Source organism: Marmota flaviventris, chromosome 17, assembly GCF_047511675.1.
Source record: "Marmota flaviventris isolate mMarFla1 chromosome 17, mMarFla1.hap1, whole genome shotgun sequence".
NCBI lineage: Eukaryota > Metazoa > Chordata > Mammalia > Rodentia > Sciuridae > Marmota > Marmota flaviventris.
This window is the reverse complement of record NC_092514.1, coordinates 15,843,890-15,857,529: the sequence shown is the minus strand read 5'-3', so window position 1 is coordinate 15,857,529 and position 13,640 is coordinate 15,843,890. Positions and strand designations below refer to the sequence as shown.

General features: G+C 40.3%; 2 pseudogenes; both read left to right on the top strand.

Moving 5' to 3' along the window:
* The first annotated feature begins 756 nt into the window (after positions 1-756).
* LOC114082980 (mitochondrial nucleoid-associated protein 1-like) lies at positions 757-4,429 on the top strand (annotated as a pseudogene).
* Positions 4,430-10,804: 6,375 nt separating this feature from the next.
* Positions 10,805-12,418, top strand: LOC114082982 (importin subunit alpha-3 pseudogene; annotated as a pseudogene).
* Positions 12,419-13,640: the final 1,222 nt, after the last annotated feature.

Sequence of the window (13,640 nt, the reverse complement as noted above, 5' to 3'; positions counted from 1 at the left end):
CTCAGGACTGTTTCTGTTGGAGTTCACTATCTTTCCTGCTTCCCTTCTCTTCCACTAGGTGGGGTTGTCTGTTGTTTGCTGGTATCTCCACCCTCAGGATGGTGAAGGTTATTAGGGTGGGAGGGTTAGTTTTGGGGGTGGAACTCCTGGAGGTGGGGTATAGCACTTTCTTGTCCTCGTTGGGAGACTGCACCCCAAGGATGTCCTTTGGGCCTGATCATATTATGTGGGCACCTGGTCTTACCTTTTTACATAATCTGTGGGCCTCACAATTCCTGGTCTTTACTTTACCCACTAAACTGTATCACTCACCCCCTCCATATCTACTTCCCAATCAAGAACTGATCTTTTCAAAGGTCTGTGGGCTGTGCTCTGAGGCCTTCATACCTGTCACACCAGTCATGTAGAGCTATTTTATATTCGGCAGATCAGGACCAGTCTTTGGGAGCTACTGACCAGCCACATAGCTACAAGTACTGTTCCCAATTAGTGGCTGCGGGGGAGTGGGAAAGTTGGGGACTACAGTTAACTTGATATTGCTTCTAAGCCCCCACAAGTGTCCCAAGCTGAGTGTTGCCCCTATTAAATATGGTGATAATGGTGTCCCAAGATGGAAGTGGCTGGTTTCAGAGATGGGGTTTTGGGTTGGGCTGAGTTGTGGCATTGAGTGGCATTGAAGATGCAGCTCTGAATGTGCAGTGTTGTGGCTGGAAGCTCTCTCCAGATCCTGCCCAGTGTCCCCAGGTGCAGGGAACTATGGCAGTGGTTGCAGTGTCCCAAAATAGAGGCTACTGGGGGAGCCCCATGCTGATAGATGGGGCTCCACGCAGAAGTGGCTGCCAGGGGTCCTGCGTGAGAGTGGTGGATGGTGGTCCTGAATGGTAGAGGTGGCCGAATGTTTTCTCTAATATGCAGATGCTAATTCACAATAAGTGGTTGGGGGGGCTCTAGAAAAGAATACCATTACCTTAGATTAGGTTGAGGAAAGTTAAGAGAAGGGAGGGGAGGGGATGTGGGGATAGAAAAGATAGTAGAACAAAACAGACATTATTATTGTATGTATATATGTGACTGCATGACCAATACGATTCTACAACATGTACACTCAGAAAAATGAGAAATTATATCACATCTATATATATTAAGTGCATAAATGCATTCTACTGTCATGTATAACTAATTAAAACAAATAAAAAAATGAAAAAACCTTGGAAATCAATCTAACAAAAGAAGTGAAAGACCTCTACAAGAAAACTATAGAAGACTAAGAAAAATGTATTGAATAATACCTTAGAAAATGGAAAGACTTCTCATGCTCTTGGACAGAAAAAATTAATAATTGTCAAAATAGCCATGCTTCCCAAAGCTCTGTAAAGATTCAGTGCAATTTCCATCAAAATTCCAATGATATTCTTCACACAACTGGAAATATCAGTTATGAAATTCATTTAAAAAATAAGAAACCCAGAATAGCCAAAGCAATCCTTAGTGAAAACAGCAAAGCAGGAGACATCACAACACAGGACCTCAAATTATCCTACAGAGATATAGTAAGAAAGAGAGACTGGCACCAAAACAGGCACGAAGACCAATGGAGTAAAGACACAGAGAGAAACCCACATAAATATGATTATCACATACTAGACAAAGGTGCCAAAAACATACATTGGAAAAAAGATAACCTTTTTAATGAAAGGTGCTGGGAAACCTGGAAATCCATATGTAGTGGAATGAAATGAAACCCCTACCTCTCACCCTGCACAAAACTAAGTGGATAAAAGACCTAGGATTTTTACCAGAAACGCTGCAACTTCTAGAAAATAATGTAGTCCCAACACTCCAACATGTATGTTTGTTCAGGAACTGAGTTCCCCAACAAGACCCCTAAAGTCAGAAAAGTAAAATAAATAAATAAACAAATGGGATGTCATCAGATGAAAAATCTTTTTCATGGAGTTGCCAGTGTAGCTCAGTGGTAGAGTGCTTTCCTAGCACATATGAAGCACTGGGTTCAATCCCCAGCATCACAAGGTATTGTGGCCAGCTATTCAGACATGTCAGTCCTCAGTAACCCAATCCATGAAACAATTAAGTGTGTGAAAAGAGAGCCAACTGGATGGGAGAAAAATTTTGCCACCTGCTTCTCAGATGGAGCATTAATATCCAGGATATACAAAGAACTCAAAAAAGTTAACACCAAAACAAAACAACAACAGCAGCAGCAACAGGCAAATAACCCAATCAGTAAATTGGCAAAAGAAGAAATGCAAAGGTCAACAAATTTATGAAAAAGAGTTCAACTTTTGTAGCAATTAGAGCATTGAAAATTAAAACTACACTGACATACCATCTCGTTCCAGTCAGAATGGCAATTATCAAGAATACAAGCAACAACAAATGTTGGCGAATATGTGGGGAAAATGGTACACTCACACATTGTGGTGGGGACTGCAAATTAGCACAATCACTCTGGAAAGCAGTAGGAAAAAAAAAAAAAAGTGAAACACCTCATATGACCCTGTTACCCTACTCCTCTGTATATATCCAAAAAATTTAAAATCAGCATCCTACAGGGAGGCACCCACATCAATGTTTATAGCAACACAATTCACAATAGCCAAGGAATGGAGCCAACCTAGGTGCCCTTCAACAGATGAATGGATAAAGAAAACATGGCATATATACACAACAGATTTTTATTCAGCCATAAAGAAGAATGACTTTGTGGTCTTTGCCAGTTAATTGATGGAACTGGAGACTATCGTACCAAGGGAAATAAGCCAGTCCCCAAAAGTAAGAGGTGAAATATTTTTTTCTGATATGCAGAAGCTAATCCAAAATAAAGAGGGCAGAGGATAAAAAAAAGAATAGAAGAAAGAGCAGTGGAGTAGACAAAGGGGACTGAAGGGGAGGGCTGGGATAGAGAAAGACAGTGCAGTGAATCTGACCTAGCTTTCCTATGTACATGTGTGACTGTACCACAGTGAATCTCATTATCATGTACAGGACAGTAATTAAAAAAAACTATAAATAAATAGCAGAAATATCAGTCAAGTAGAAGGACGGGAACATAGGGAGGGAGGAGGATAGGAGAAGAGGAAGTACTGGGGACTGAATTAGAACAAATTATATTCCATTGCTTTCATAATTATGCCAAAATGAATTCTATTGTCACAGATAACTGAAAAGAACCAATAAAAAAGTAACAAATATATGGAACATTTTTTGTGTACTATATAAACACTTTCAGGGAGATTTGGCATAGCACCCATAGTCAAATTGATTTTATAGTAAAATATCTTAAATATGTTTATACAAAGTTGTTAGTTTAGGTTAGGTTTTGCCGCCAAGTCAATTCAGACCACGTCAGTGTCTTCCATCAAATGAGTCTCCCCCATCCTACCCACAAATGGATTTTAACACTTCTGAGATTTCAAATTATAAATAAGTGTTTATGGGTCTGCAGTTAGTCACTCCACATCATGTAAAAGAATCATCTTAGGCTCTGCTGACACTGAGTCCTGGGAAGAGAATTCAGCATCACCTGTTTTAGGCCTTAGAGTTAGCCGGTTTGTTGAAATTCAAGTCAGGGAGAACCAGAACCAAGGACTTGGCCTTGGAATAGAAGCCTGTGGGAGCAAAGAGAATGCAGAGGAAAGTGTGTCTGCCATGGAGATGCAGGAGTAGCCTCCTTGAGCCATGGCTCTGAGCACTTCATCACTGGCGCTTCAGCCGCAGAGGGGAAGCTGGAAGATGCAGGTCCTCTTTCAAATCTGTTACCCCCACAGGAGGCAGCTTACAGTGAGTCTTGCTTCTCTGACTGTGAATCAAAATCTTGCTTCTCTGACTGTGAAATTTCTTCAAAGAAGAGAAAGCACCATTCTGCAGTCTTCAGCAAGTCCCTGATGTGAAGTTATTAGTGGAGATTAAGACTCGAGCTCTGGCTGTCAGCCCCAGAACTGTGCAGTGGGTGCCGCAGTCTCTGCATGCATCTCTTTTCTAAAAAGTGATTTTCTCAATCAGTCATATTGGTGGAAAGATCCTTCCCAGCTTCATGGGGTTGGAGTGGTTTCCAGAGCTCCATCCTGGTTCTCTTGGACTAAGGGTGTTGCAGGAAAAGCCTCAGTATTGGAACTCAGTGGCCCAGAGGCCTCAGCTCTCCAGTCCTCAGGGGCAAAGCCTCTCACAAGTTCCTTTGTTAGGATGAAGTCTGACTGGTTTAAGCAATTTGTAACCCCCAACCATGCTTACCACCTCCATCTTTCCTCTGAGGAGACTCTTGGGAGCTGTGTGCAGAGGCTGGATCTGGTGTAACACAACGGTGAGGAAGAGCAGGGTTGGTGGCATCACCATGCTCTTCACAGGGTACTTCACCCTCTGCTGAAGCTGGAGCTTCTGGCCTCTGAAGGTGCAGCACTGGGGTAAGTAAACTTGGTCTGGATACCACTGAAGCCAAAGTGTTGGAGACTTGGGACCCATGGCGATGCCTGCACAGATGTGGGAGGGACTCAAAGAATCCAGTTACTGAAATCTTAAAAAAAAAAAAAAAAATCTTTTCCCTTGCCCACCTCCCACCAAAATACAAATAAAAAATCATATCAGAAAACATTTTATTCTCATTAAAGATCATATATTTATATTTGGAGGAGTGTTGGGGACTGCACCAGGACTTCATGCTCTGTCACTGGGCTACACTCCCATCCCTGAAACTGCCTTTTAAGTTGACAGTTTTCTGTAAAATCTCATTGCATTACTGCAAATGAAGATTGATTGTTTCTATTTTCTTTAAAGAATCTTATCCTATGTGGGATTTTTCTAATATAACCTAGTATTCAAGACAGCTATCCCAATGATACCATTTTCCCCTATAAAAATGCATTTTAAAAAGAAGATTAAAGTACATCACACTACATTAATCTATGCAACAGTCTTTTAGGTGTAACCGTAAGAATTTTTTAAATTCAAAAATGAGGGGAAGAACACAGAGATAGGAGATGAGTGTGGTTTAAAATTTTGTTCTAATGAAGAATCAATTTAATTTTAGGGGTGGGAGGTATCTGCATTTTTGATCGACCTTTTGTAAAATTATGTATTATTAGTTTTCTCAGTATTTCTAGTTGTAATTTTTTTTAATGATTTGTAGTGCTGGTGATAGAATGTGAAGCCTTATGCATTCTAGCCCAGTGATGGAAAAAATATCTGCTATAATCATTATTACCATGATCTAAGAATTATTCTCTCAGCTGGTTAAATGATTTGAAAAACAAAATCTCATGAATGATCATAAGTTTTGAATAATCTAGGAATAGTCACTAAGGAAGTCTTATAGATAATATTTTGTGAAAGAATCATTAAAACAGGTATTCAATTATTAGAAACAGTTTCCAAATGTTGTATTTACAATAGTTATAATCATTAGTGCATACTAATTATGTCAAATAATGAGATTCACTATGAGATTTCCATATATGCATATAACATGCTTTGATCACATCCTCCTTCCCTATTATCTTCTGTAAACCCTTCACTGTAACCGTGGTCCTCTTCCCCTTCCCTGAAGGTCCCCCTGTTGTCTTCCCCCATGCCCAGAGTCCACATGAGAGAACATCAACCCTTGTCTTTCTGAGTATGACTTCCTTTGACGTGATGATGTGCAGTTCTGCTGCCCCTGATCCGCAGGGGCAGCTGAACTTAAGGTCCCTTGTGTGAATTTCCAAATGAAACACAGATACACACTTTACCTTTAAACAAGCTTCAGGATGGCTCCTCAGCTCTTGGCCTCAAGCTCCCCAAGTGGTAGTGCGAGGAAATGTCAAGAGAGGCTGGGGAGATAGAGAGCACGTTCTGAATTGGGCATTTATTTTGATGACCCTCATTCTTAGAAAGTTCCATCCAAAAAAGGTCAGGAAGGTTACAAAGGACAGGTGGGTGTAATTTGACTCAAGGGGCTGCAGGGCGAAGATGTGTCCTCAACTTCCATGACCAGTGCAGTGTCCAGGTCCCTATTTAGATGTAAGTGATGGTCAAAGTCTCTCTGCTCCAGGATCCAGAACACGAATCATTCAGGGTGGCCTCCCACACAGTTCCATTCACTTTCCTGTAAATGATATTTCACCCTTCTTAATGGATGGGGCTGGGGATATAGCTCAGTTGGTAGAGTGCTTGCCTCACATGCACAAGGCCCTGGGTTTGATTCCTAGCAACACACACACACACACACACACACACACACACACAAAACAAACAAACAAACCAAACAACCCCAATAACAACTTACAAAATCTAACCAGGCATCTTTTTGGTGAGTCAGCCACGAGTAGCCACATGGATTGGTGGGCTGTGGCCTTACCAAGAGCAGGTGCATGGGGCAGGGAGCACCAAGGCTTGGTGGGCCGGAGCCCTGGGAGAGGCTGGGGTATGAGCCTTGTGCTACCAGTCAACCCCTCACTTGCTGTCTCCATCCTTCTAGACTGGGTTGGCAGGGACCAGCACCTACCGCAGAGGCCTCTTAACAGGACCTGGAGTAGAGCAGTTTACAAAGCAGGTCCCAAGCCAGCATAGGATCCAATCTAATCTCCCATCCCTAATGTGTGCAGAGGCTCATAGGGGAACTGCTATTCCTAGATGTATTGAGAGTTTGGTGGTAGGTGTAAGAGAGTGAGGTAATAGTCCCAGTAAGTCCAATAAACATAATTAATGAGTACGTCCCTTTGGATTATGTATTATCATAATTTGTTTTAGTATGAGCTGAATTAATCATTGTTTTAGTGAGACTAGTCAATTATTGATAAGTCGAATAGGTGGATCATTAGAATAGAGGGGAGTGAGATAATGAGGATAACAGTAGGTAATCCTGTTATTGTAGGGGTAATGAAGTAGGCAAATTTCATTCCTTTTTTTTCCCTCAAGAGGTCTTATGTGCAATGAGTTTCATATCTTTTGGTGAGGGGTTAGAGTGGTGTGAATGGTCTGATATTTTAGGTTGAGATAAGATAAATAGGGTGAAAATTATTGAAAAATGGTAATAAATCATGTTGATGTATCTAGTTGGGTCATTTCATTATGAGGAGATTTAAGCTTCTAATTTTTAACTTAAAAAGGTTAATGCTGTAGTTATCTTTGTGATGAATTTATAATATTGATGAAGATCAGTTTTCAATGTGATTCAGTGGAACTAATTCAAGGACAATTGGCATGAAGCTGACATAAGACCCACAGACCTCTGAGCCTTGTCTGTAATGTAAACATGGTCATGTTGATGTTAGGAAGCTTGGGTAAGTCCATCTGGAATCGTATCTGCTTTTAGTCTGAGGGATGGGACTTCTCAAGAGTGAAGAACATCTTGGTGAAATTAACATGTGAACTGGTAATTCTATAGGTAAAACTACTCAATTCTCCAGGTTTTAAGTCAGGGGTGGGAACCATATAGGAGTCAAAATTTAAGTCTTCATAATCTGTATATTCATAGCTTCAATATCATTGGTGGCCTGTTGTTTTTTGTTAATTAAGGGTCATTAATTTCATCTATTATATAAAACATTTGCAATAAGGGAATATGGGGCAAGTGCATGGAGTACTGCATACATGGCATATGTTAAGGGCGTCTGAGTGGCAGGTCACTCCTCTCGTGCTAGGCGTGTGAGTGGCAGGTGGCTAACCCCATAGGCACAGCCCTGGGCATGAGGCCATGTGTTGCAGTCCCTGGGCTTGGTCCATGACCCGCTCCTCGCCTCAAGGACAGTTAGCAGAAATTGCATTGGTGGCTGCCTGTAACCTGCTTAGCTGCTGCCTGAGTATATATACATGGTAACTGCACAATAAAATCAGACCTGCTTCCTGCTTGGTCTCCGGAGTTCTTGATTAGGGACTCTGGAGCCACACTCTCCTCTGCCCTGTTCCGTGGACCCCCTCGCTGTACGAGAGAGCTCATGCAAGGGAAGTGCAATTAGGATGAGGATAATAGTGGGTAGAATAGTTCCGATGGTCCCCACTTCTTGAGTACCCATGGTGCCTGTGTGAGTGAGTTTTGTGGTAAGTAGAGGTGAGATAATATAAAGAACTAAGGAGCTCATCAAGAATACGGTTATAAGTGTGTGGTCATGAGAGTTTAATAGTTCTTCTATAATAGGTGATGTAGCATCTTGAAATCCTAGTTCAAATGGGTATGCCATGAGGATATAAAGGATTCTGATCTATACATTAACGTTGACAAAGTTATGTAATATTTTTACTAATATCTTATAAAAGAAAGTCATAATGGTTGTGGGCTGGCTTGAAACTTAGTCATAGGAGATTGGATTCTTCCTTTTCTTGAATTATGTTTTAACATAGGTTGATTCTTCTTCCTTTTTAAAAAATTTTATTTATTTTTTCATGACAATCCTTATTACACATATAGAGCACTATTTTTCGTATCTCTGTACAAACAGTATGTTCATGCCAACTTATGCCATTATACATATATTCTTTTTTTGCATTATAATTCTTAATACACATATATACTGCAATTTTTCATATCTCTGTTTGTATATAAGGTATGTTGGCCCCAAAGTCAAATCTTCATCATGTATTTTGTATAAGAATGACCATCACATTCCACCATCCTTGTTAGTCCCCCTCCTCCACCCTTACCCTCCCATCCCTCTTCCCTTTCTAGAATTAATCTAATCTTCCCATGCTCTCCCTCCCTATCCCACTATGAGCCACCTCTCTTATATCAGAGAAAACATTCGGCATTTGTTTTTTGGGGATTGGCTAACATCCCATAGCATTATCTTCTCCTTTTACCTGCAAATGCCATGATTTTGTTCTGTTTTAGTGCTGCATAATATTCCACTGTGTATAAATGCCACATTTTTTTTTTATCCATTCATCCACCAAGGGACATCTAAGTTGGCTCCATAGTTTAGCTATTGTGAATTGTGCTGCTATAAATATTGATGTGGCTGTGTCTCTGTAGTATGCTGTTTTTAAGTCCTTTGGGTATAATCCGGGAAGAGGAATAGCTGGGTCAAATGGTGGTTTCATTCCCAGCTTTCCAAGGAATCTCCATACTGCTTTCCAAATTGGCTGCACCAATTTGCAGTCCCACAAGCAATGTATGAGTGCGCCTTTTCCCCACATCCTTTCCAACACTTGTTGTTGCTTTTCCTCATAATAGCTGCCATTCTGACTGGAGTGAGATGATGTAATGGTAAGGTGAGGGATCCATGTAGTCACTCCCAGTTAGTTGTTGTCAGTCTACAGTTAGGACTTCTCGTTTTGATGTGAATGCCTCTCACATTATAACAATTATAATTATTACAGCTGTAAGAGAGAGAAATGAGCTTATCGAGGATACAGTATTTCGTGTTGTATGTGTGTCTGTGTAGTCAGAGTATCATCATGGTATGCCTGATCATCCTAGGAAATGTTGTGGGAAGAAAGTTAAATTCACTCCTACAATATAACAGTGAAGTGAAATTTAGCTCATGTAGCATCTAGGGTATAACCAGAGAACAGAGGGAATCAATGAACACATCATCCCATTATTGCAAACACAGCCCCTATGGGTAGGACTTAGTGAAAATGAGCTACTACATAATATGTAGCATGTAATGCAATGTCTAGTGCTGAGTCAGCTAGAACAATTCCTGTGTGGCCTCCTACAGTAAATAGGCAAACAAAACCCAGGGCCCTTTAATATTGCCACTGTGAAAAGTTGCCAGTCAGCTGAAAACTCTGGTTGGAATAGCCATAATTATGGTTGCTGACATGAAGTGTGCTCCGGTGTCCACACCCATTCCTATGGTAAATACATGGTGTGCTCATATGATGAATCCTAAAAAGTGAATGGATTTTATAGCTCAAACTATTCCCATATATCCAAAAGAATAGAATTAGAATGTATACTTCCAGATGTCCAAAGAATCAAAATAGGTGTTGATAAAGCATAGGTTCCCCCTCTGGCAGGGTTGAAAAACGTCGTATTTAGGTTTGGATCTATGAGGAGTATGGACATTCCTGCTGCAGGAACTCGGAGGGATGGGAGGAGTAGCACGGCTGTAATTATTACTGCTCATACAAATAATGGAGTCTGGAATTGTGATACGGCAGGGGGTTTCATGTTCATAATGGTAGTAATAAAATTAATTGCCCCTAGGATGGATGAAACACCTGCCCAGTGGAGTGAGAAAATAATGAGATCTGCAGAGGCTTCTGCGTGTGCAAGCTTCCCAGCTAGTGGGGGATATACTGCTCAATCAGTTCCTGGGCCTGCTTCAACTATGGAGGAGGTGAGAAGGAGAAGGAATGATGGAGGTAGGAGTCAGAAGCTTATGTTATTTATTCGAGGAAATGCTATATCAGGGCTACAATCATAAGGGGAACTAGTCAGTTTCTGAACCTACCAATCATAACAGGGATAAGTACAAAGAAAATTATTATGAACACATGTGCAATTACAGTTATATTATAAATTTGATCATCCCCTAGGGTTGACCTAGTTCAGCTTGAATCAATAGACTAAGTGCTGTTCCTCCTTATACCAGCTCAGGTGTCAAATAGGAGGTTAAGTGTTCCGATGTAAGGTTTATGAACATAGGTATGAGGTAAAATGGCTGCACATTCCGCTGCTGTTGCCGCTGCCCGGCCCTGCAGTTGTCTTCACTGGAGCTGCTGAAGTTCTAGGGTTGGGGGGGGGGGCAAATGAGAGGAGGAAGGAAGCGGCAGCCAGGAGGGCATAGCAGCTTAGGAGGAGGCCTGGTTCCTGGGAGTGTCATTGAGGCGGAATGAGTCAGGGCCGACCAAGGTGGACAAACAGAAATTAGACAACCAAGGGCTCAAGAATTTTAAGAACAAAGGCCGTGACTTGAAGACTATGAGAAGACAGCGAAATGAAGTTGTTGATGAATTAAGGAAGAATAAAAGAGATGAACATTTCTTAAGGAGAAGAAATGTACCACATGAAGATATCTGTGAAGACTCTGATTTAGATGGTGATTGTAGAGTACAGAATACCTCTCTAGAAGCTATCGTTCAGTTCAGAATGCTTCAAGTGATAACCAAGGAATTCAATTAAGTGCAGTACAAGCTGCTAGGAAGTTTTTGTCCAGTGATAGAAATCCACCAATTGATGACTTAATAAAATCTGGAATATTGCCTATTTTAGTCCATTGTCTTGAAAGAGATGACAATCCTTCTTTACAGTTTGAAGCTGCATGGGCTTTGACAAATATTGCATCTGGAACCTCTGAACAAACTCAAGCAGTGGTTCAGTCCAGTGCTGTGCCACATTTTCTGAGGCTTCTTCATTCACCTCATCAGAATGTCTGTGAGCAGGCAGTGTGGGCATTGGAAAATATCATAGGTGACGGTCCACAGTGTAGAGATTATGTCATAAGTCTTGGAGTTGTGAAACCTTTACTTTCAATCATAAGTCCATCTATTCCTATAATATTCTTAAGAAATGTTACTTGGGTTATGGTCAACTTAAGTCATCACAAATACCCACCACCACCAATGGAAACCATTCAGGAGATTCTTCCAGCCCTTTGTGTTTTAATACATCACACAGATGTAAATATATTGATAGATACAGTCTGGGCCCTCTCTTACCTTACTGATACTGGAAATGAACAGATACAGATGGTAATAGAGTCTGGAATAGTTCCTCACTTGGTTCCTCTACTCAGCCACCAGGAAGTTAAAGTTCAGACAGCTGCACTTAGAGCAGTGGGCAACATTGTTACTGGAACTGATGAACAAACACAAATAGTTTTGAACTGTGATACCCTCTCACACTTCCCAGCACTCCTGACACATCCCAGAGAGAAAATTCATAAATAAGCAGTGTGGTTCCTCTCTAACATCACTGCAGGAAATCAACAGCAGGTTCAGGCAGTGATTGATGCCAATCTTGTACCAATGATAATATACCTTTTGGATAAGGGGGATTTTGGCACTCAGAAAGAAGCTGCTTGGGCCATAAGTAACTTAACAATTAGTGGAAGGTAAGATCAAGTGGCCTACCTTATTCAACAAAATGTTATCCCACCTTTTTGCAACTTACTGACTGGAAAAGATGCACAGGTTGTGCAAGTAGTACTCGATGGATTAAGTAATATATTAAAAATGGCTGAAGATGAGGCAGAAACCATAGCCAATCTTAAAGAAGAATGTGGAGGACTGGAGAAAATTGAAAAACTTCAAAATCATGAAAATGAAGACACCTACAAATTGGCCTATGAGATCATTGATCAATTCTTCTCTTCAGATGATATTGATGAAGATCCTAGCCTTGTTCCAGAGGCAATTCAAGGTGGAACATTTGGTTTCAATTCATTAGCCAATGTACCAACAGAAGGGTTCCAGTTTTAGAAAGATATTGTGGAAGTTAGGTACAATGCAGCACTCAGATATATATATATATATATATATATATATATATATATATATATATATATATATATATATATATATATATATATATATATATATATTTGATCCATTAAGCTTGGCTCATGGGATCTGCTTCTGCATTAAATCGGGAAAGAAAATATGAAGATTTCATTTTGGAATCACAGGAAATGCTCAAATGAGGTCAAGATGGTGAGTGGGTGCAAGTGAGAATAGTGGCAAAACGTAATGAAAACTTTACATGGATGCTTATTTAGGTTGTTCAAAGTAAAAAGGGCTACAGGTCACAGATCTTCAGTGCTTGAGAAGGAACATTGACTTACTCTGTATCAATTGAGGGGAAAGTGAAATACTGTCATCTTCAAGCCTTGTAAGCATAAAAGAGAATAGAGTGCCCATATAAGTCAAGGAAAATGAGCCCAGGCTTTGCTATAAAGCAATGTGTGAATGGACAATGAATGTCTGGCTTGGTGATAGAGAGCCAGGTTCATCTTTCAAATCTAGGGCTCTTCACTCATGAAGCAGATTCCTAGTCCTGGAGTGACTGTGTATGAGAGTGTGGTTGTGCTGCTGTATGTGAATGCATGCAAACTTTATTTGCCTTCAGGGGGCTGATAACAAACATAGTAAATCATCAAAGTGAGATCGTAAGTGTTAATGTACACTGGACATGAAAACAAAGACTGGTTTAGCAGCAGACGTTGGTTTATTCTGCAGCCTGTGTTTTCTATTTTCCCTCTCCCCCAAAACCCCCACCCCCATTTTTTTGTTTTGTCATCCCGCCCACACATTTTTATTTACTTTACCCAGTATGGCTCTTTTAGTTGCTTCTCAAGTCAGAAAACTTTTCAGGAAGGTTTCCCTGTGCATTTGCACCAGATGAATTGTTTGATGCTAGGAAAAGCTATCCATATCATCAAAACTAAATTTGTGTAGATAGATTTTTGCATGTAAAAAAATCATAAATTTCCCTCAAAATAGACTGTTGCAGTACACAAGTTACCATAATAATATAAAACAATGTGCTTAAAAGGCCATTCTTTTCATTTTCAGAGATAACATAAAGACATTTGTATGAGGTAAATCTACAGCATAGTTCATCTTTAGATTTTGTTGAGTCCTGTAAAGAAGAAGAAGAAAAAAGTTTCAGTGTGATAGAATACCTTGCTGTGTTTAAATGTTACTTGTTTTCAGATTTTGTTTTCTATGAAAATGATATGGAAACTTCTAAAATGGAATTTGGT